Genomic DNA, 6,228 nt, shown 5'->3' on the forward strand with positions numbered 1-6,228 from the left:
CACTTGCGGTATTTCCCACACCCTTTTCAGGAATCACTAGTCACTTCCTCTTTTGGACCTTGTCTGTCTATTGAGATAAGTCAGTGTAACAGCTGTCGGTCATGTTCTGAATCAGTACTCAGAATCTACACCCTCCTACAACAAAGGAAATCATTTCATCAATTATGAGCAAGATGTCTAATTTTTAGCCTTATACCAGTGTGTAGCAAACTTAGAAAGGAAAAGTAATGCTTGTGATTTTTGGAGTGTATCCCTTTGGAGTAGGTATTGAGTTATCAGATTATGATTGACAACTCTGGTATATAGTAGACTGGCCTCAATAGGTGGATATTTGGAGTGTCAGACAGGCAGAAACTGAGAGAGCAAGGGAGAATGAAGTCCTGAAAAGGGGAGGAGAGTCACAGTGTGTGATTTACATTATATACACATCCAGGATTCTATGGTTTTGAAAAGGTACATCACAATGCAATCTATTGGCCCCAACATTACATTACAAAAAATTATCTTCATGTTTCTGTCATGGAAAGATCGGTAGATGGATGGGTTGTGTTTGGCTAATACCATTACGGAAAATAAACTGTAAACTGCATATTTTTCAAACCACAGCTCAACTGAAGATTCACCGCAGTTCATTATTATATAGTGGACCGATACTACAAAAGTGGTTTCTCAGTTCACCTGATTGCATGTAGATGTAATATACATCAAAGTTCTTCAATCCACTTGTCAAATGCAATCAGGTATGTTTGACCCACTACGAACTAAAAGGTCAATAATAGGTCTATACTTTTTATTATTATTATTATTAATATTTATTTATAAGGCGCCACAAGGCATCCGCAGCGCCGTACAGAGACAAACAAAATTACAATACAATGGGAGACAGCACAGTACAGTAAACACAGCAACTCAGTAAGCTCAATGCACAGCTAGAGAGGGCGGGGAAGGGGGAGGGAGGATCCGCAAACGACGGGGCCCAAGAAGGAGGGCGCGGAAGACAGGGAGACCCCCAGGGGGGAGGAGGGAGCGAGAGTGGACGTGGGGTGGAGGACCCTCGAGGAGGAGGGCTAAGTAGCTGGAGAGCAGAGTTAGAAGTGGTGGAAACAGGAGGAGAGATGGCCCTGCTCAGAGGAGCGTACAATCTAAGGGGAGGGGTGGACAGACAGAGAAACGCAGGGGAGAGAGGGAGAGTAGGGGGACAGAGACAGAAGATAAGGTAGGAAGTTAAGTGGGAGACAGAAAGGCTTTAAGAAAAAGGTGGGTTTTTAGGGCCCGTTTGAAACTGGACAGATTAGGGGAAGTTCTGATGGAGGGAGGGAGCTTGTTCCAGTGGAGGGGGGCAGCGTGGGCGAAGTCTTGGATACGCGCGTGGGAGGAGGTTATAAGGGGGAAGAGAGGCGACGGTCAGAGGCAGAACGGAGAAGGCGGGATGGAGCATGAATAGAGAGGAGGGTGGAGATGTAGGGCACAGTGGAGTTGGCGAGGGCCTTGTAGGTGAGTGTGAGGAGCTTAAAGAGGATTCTGAAGGGGAATGGGAGCCAGTGAAGGGCTAGGTAGAGGGGGAGACAAAAGAGGAGCGGCGAGAGAGGAAAATAAGCCTAGCTGCAGCGTTAAGGACGGATCGAAGGGGATCGAGATGAGAGTGGGGGAGGCCAGTGAGGAGGAGGTTGCAGTAGTCCAGGCGGGAGATGATCAGAGAGTGGATAAGGCATTTGGTGGCATCTTGGGAGAGGAAGGGCCGGATGCGAGTGATGTTGCAGAGCTGGAAGCGGCAGGATTTAGCAAGAGAGAGGATGTGGGGGCCAAAGGAGAGAGAGGAGTCGAGGATGACACCAAGGCAGCGAAGTTGGGGGACAGGGGAGATAGAGGTGTTGTCGACAGTGATGGAGAGGTCAGAAGGGGATGGGGTATGAGAGGGAGGAAAAACTATGAGCTCAGTTTTGGCAAGGTTAAGTTTGAGGAATCGAGAGGACATCCAGGAGGAGATGGCAGAGAGGCAGGCGGACACCCTAGAGAGGAGGGAGGGAGAGAGATCAGGAGAGGAGAGGTATAGTTGAGTGTCGTCAGCGTAAAGGTGGTAGCTGAAGCCGAAGGAGCTGATGAGTTCACCCAGGGAGGAGGTGTATAGAGAGAAGAGTAAGGGTCCCAGAACAGAGCCCTGAGGGACCCCGACTGGAAGGGTGGATGGGGGGGAGAGAGACCCAGAGGTGGTGACAGAGAAGGAACGGTGAGTAAGGTAAGAGGTGAACCAGGACAGGACTGGGCCGGAGAGGCCGAAAGACTGGAGGGTGTGAAGGAGGAGGGGGTGGTCAACAGTGTCAAAGGCTGCAGAGAGGTCAAGGAGTATGAGAAGGGAGAAGTGGCCCCTGGCTTTTGCAGAGAGGAGGTCATTGGTGACTTTAGCCAGGGCAGTTTCAGTGGAGTGGAGGGGGCGGAAACCAGACTAGAGAGGATCAAGGAGGGAGTATTCAGAAAGGTAGGAGGTGAGACGGCTGCAGACGAGCCTCTCGAGAATTTTGGAGGCAAAAGGGAGAAGAGATATGGGACGATAGTTCGAGAGAGAAGTGGGGTCGAGATTAGGTTTCTTAAGAATGGGGGATACGAGAGCATGCTTGAAGGAGGAGGGGAAGATGCCAGTGGAGAGGGAGAGATTAAAGAGGTGAGCGAGGTGGGAGCAGGTGGTGGGGGAAAGGGAGCGAAGAAGGTGGGAGGGGATGGGATCCAGGGGACAGGTAGTGGGGGGGAGGATGAAATGAGAGAGTGGACTTCCTCGCCGGTGGTGGGACGGAAGGAGTGGAGGGGAAGGTGGTTGGGGGGGGAGGACAGAAGAGTGGGAGGGGTGGAAGAGAGAGTGGCGGAGAAGATTTCAAGTCGGATGGCCTCGATTTTAGAGAAGAACGAGGCGAAATCAGAGTCAGTCAGGGAGGAGGGAGGGGGGGGAGGGGAGGGGGCCAGGAGAGTGCTGAAGGTGGCAAAGAGGCGGCGGGGGTTAGAGGACTGGGAAGAGATGAGGGATTTAAAGAATGATTGTTTAGCGAGTGAGAGGGCAGAGCTGTAGGATGAAAGGATGAATTTAAAGTGGAGGAAGTCAGCCAGGGAGCGGGATTTTCTCCAGTGACGTTCGGCGGAACGGGAGCATTTTTGGAGGAAGCATTACTTGTGATAATGACTTACATTATTCCTTCACAATTGTTTGTATACAGCTATGTAATTATGATTTTCGTATTTTTCAGTGTCATTTAAATGAAATTGAAATGTAGGGCTGATTTCCATTCTGCATGTTTGTTAGTATTCATGTGTGGCTATGATTACTATTAGAAACAAATTACAAGGAATAATATAGACATTGTTACGATTTTTCCCACTCACATCTTTGGTATAGAGTAGCTAATCCTGAAAAAAACCCTCAAATTGCCATGACTGGAAACATTTTATAGCATGGTATGTCTTTGGTGATAAAATGATTCACTTTCTATTATGTGGATATATTTTCAGTTTATCGACCCCTTTTTTGACCCAGAGAGATGCTGATAATTCAACCATCAAATAGTCTGATATGCATGTTTTACTGAATTGTTTATATGTTTAAGTTATTGCGTACCTCCCAAATGTCCAGATTTCACTGGGACAGTGCAGATTTGAAGCTCTGTCCTGCCATCCTGACCGAGCCAGTGTTGTCTTGATCAGGCAAGAAAGTTGGGAGCTATGCAGTGCCACCAAGAGGTGTGTGCTGTGTATAAATAAGGATGTGGCCATACCCCTACATTTGACGGTGCTCAACCACTTCGCACTTGACCCTTAGTATATATGGAGGGGACCTCAAGAAGGTGCTGTACCAGGGTCTCAAAATCCTCTTAGTGGCCCAGAAAGAGATCACAAAAATATCAAGGTCCACACAAATGCATGACTGTGTGCTGAATTAAAAAATACTACACAGAGCGCTTTTTTACAAAATTACTTGTTCATTGACAGCAAATATTATTACATATAGACTAAGCAATGCTTATTTTAGACAAAGCTAAGATGAACAACACAGTTGCATTGTTAATATTGGTTAACAATGAAAGTAGCATATATGCCATATAATGCAATACATGTTGATTATAATGTATATTAATATATTTATAAAATATAAATTCTTATATACATTATTTCATAACTCCAAACATTTCCCCTTTGCAAATCAAGACACTACCTGAAAAGGGGGCATGGATGACTCAAGCTGGAGCTGTAGTCATAGCACATTGGTCTGCATGGTTACTCAGTGGTTAGCACCTCTGCCTCACAGCACTGGGGTCATGAGTTTGATTCCCAACCATGACTTTAGCTCTGTGGAGTTTGTATGTTCTCCCCGTGTTTGCATTGGTTTCCTCCGGGTGCTCAGGTTTCCTCCCACACTCCAAAACCATACTGATAGGTTAATTTCTCAGATTAAATGGACCCTAGTCTCTCTATCTATCTGTGTGTGTTAGGGAATTTAGACTGTAAGATCCAATGGGACAAGGACTGATGATGATGATTGAGGGAGTTCCATATCCCCTCAGGGGCATGTCTAGTGCTTCTGAAGCTCTAGCCAACCCCAATAGTTGGGAGTTATGTTGTTATTTTGTTATACCAAGAAATAAAACATGTAAAAGGGATAACTGATTTTTTCAGGGAAGCTGATAGTTGTGGGCAGACATTTTGCTTTACTGCAGACCTGAGCATTTAGAGATAATTGAAGTAATTGTTGAAAGCATAATGAGCTGTATGTTAACAATAAGCTTCCAAGGACACATCTCCCTTTAGCACACAAATTATAATAATAATCATCATCATCATCATTTATTTATACAGCGCCAACAAATTCTGTATCGCTTTACAGTTGGGAACAAACACAGTAATAATAATAATAATAATAATAATACTGGTAATACAGACATAGAGGTAAGAAGGTCCTGCTCTCAAACTTACAATCTATGGGACAATGGGAGTTTTATACATGAGGTTGTTATAATCCAGGAGTTCATATATATCTTATACAAACAAAGAGCATTCAGATGTCATTAGATGACCATTTTCATACAATTGTGAACTGGGAATTTAAATTATTGATACAGTTTATGATTACGCAACCTAGATACAGAGTAGACAAAAATCAATATTATTTTATTGCAGACATCTGAATAGGAAATGTAAATTATTGATAAAGTTAGCAACAATGGGTGAAGTGATCATTTCATGCAGACAGTCTCCTTGGAGTGTTAAATGCTTTTGTACTTGTTACATTTTACATTCAGTGAACTTCATCATTTGGTTCATGTGAACCGCAATGGAACATTTGAAATAAGAATGCTTATGTCAGTTAGACTGGAATTTGTAGAAATTCATTGATTGAGTGCAATGTTTGTCCTGTTTCACATAGAACTGGGCAAAGTGGAGTTTTAAACGCATTTCACAGACAAGATAATTATGTTAGCTGTTTTTTAAGAGATAATATCTAAGAAATAAATTCAGTTTCCAAGGACACATTCCTGCTTGACAGAATTTGTCATTGCTTGGTACTTTATCCCCAGGGATACTTAGCCTATGAATATACCAGTTAATTGTAATACTAAATACCAAAATGAAAAGGGAGCATTTAGTAAACATGTGTAAATATAAACAGGTATTTCTTTACATATGTAGGTACTTACTAAGATAAAGGTTCATCCATGTTTACAAAAGAGGGTAAGCAATGACAGCCTAGGCTTCAGAGGAGATAATGGTAGAACAATGGTGTTCCAGTGATAGTGAGTACTCGTTGCACAGAACCAGCACTGTTCAAAGTAGGGTAGATATATGATTTAAAAACTAGTCCCATACACAGTGCACAATGTAAAATATGAAAAAAGTAAATGATGGGCAATGTGTTCCCCAAATCCCCTACTAGCCCCAGCACTAGACAGCCTGGGCTGGTTTCTACTATAACAAGCAGATTATGAGCATGAGGTTGTCTACACTAGTGAAACCTTCCCCCAGGTGGTCAGCACAAGGCCAGTGCCTCTGTAAGGAGAAGGCATGCAAAAACTAGCATGATCTCTTCCATAACTTATTAGACTTATAGTGAAAAGTGCTGAGGCTCTCCCTGATCCCCCTGGGCAGTTGGAGCCGGGGTAATGAACAAGAATTGGACCCCTAGTAAATCATGGACCAGCCAAGGATATAGCAGAAAAAGGTACAGAGAACATATGTATAAATCAAGAGTTA

Source organism: Mixophyes fleayi, chromosome 4 (assembly GCF_038048845.1).
Source record: "Mixophyes fleayi isolate aMixFle1 chromosome 4, aMixFle1.hap1, whole genome shotgun sequence".
Lineage (NCBI taxonomy): Eukaryota > Metazoa > Chordata > Amphibia > Anura > Limnodynastidae > Mixophyes > Mixophyes fleayi.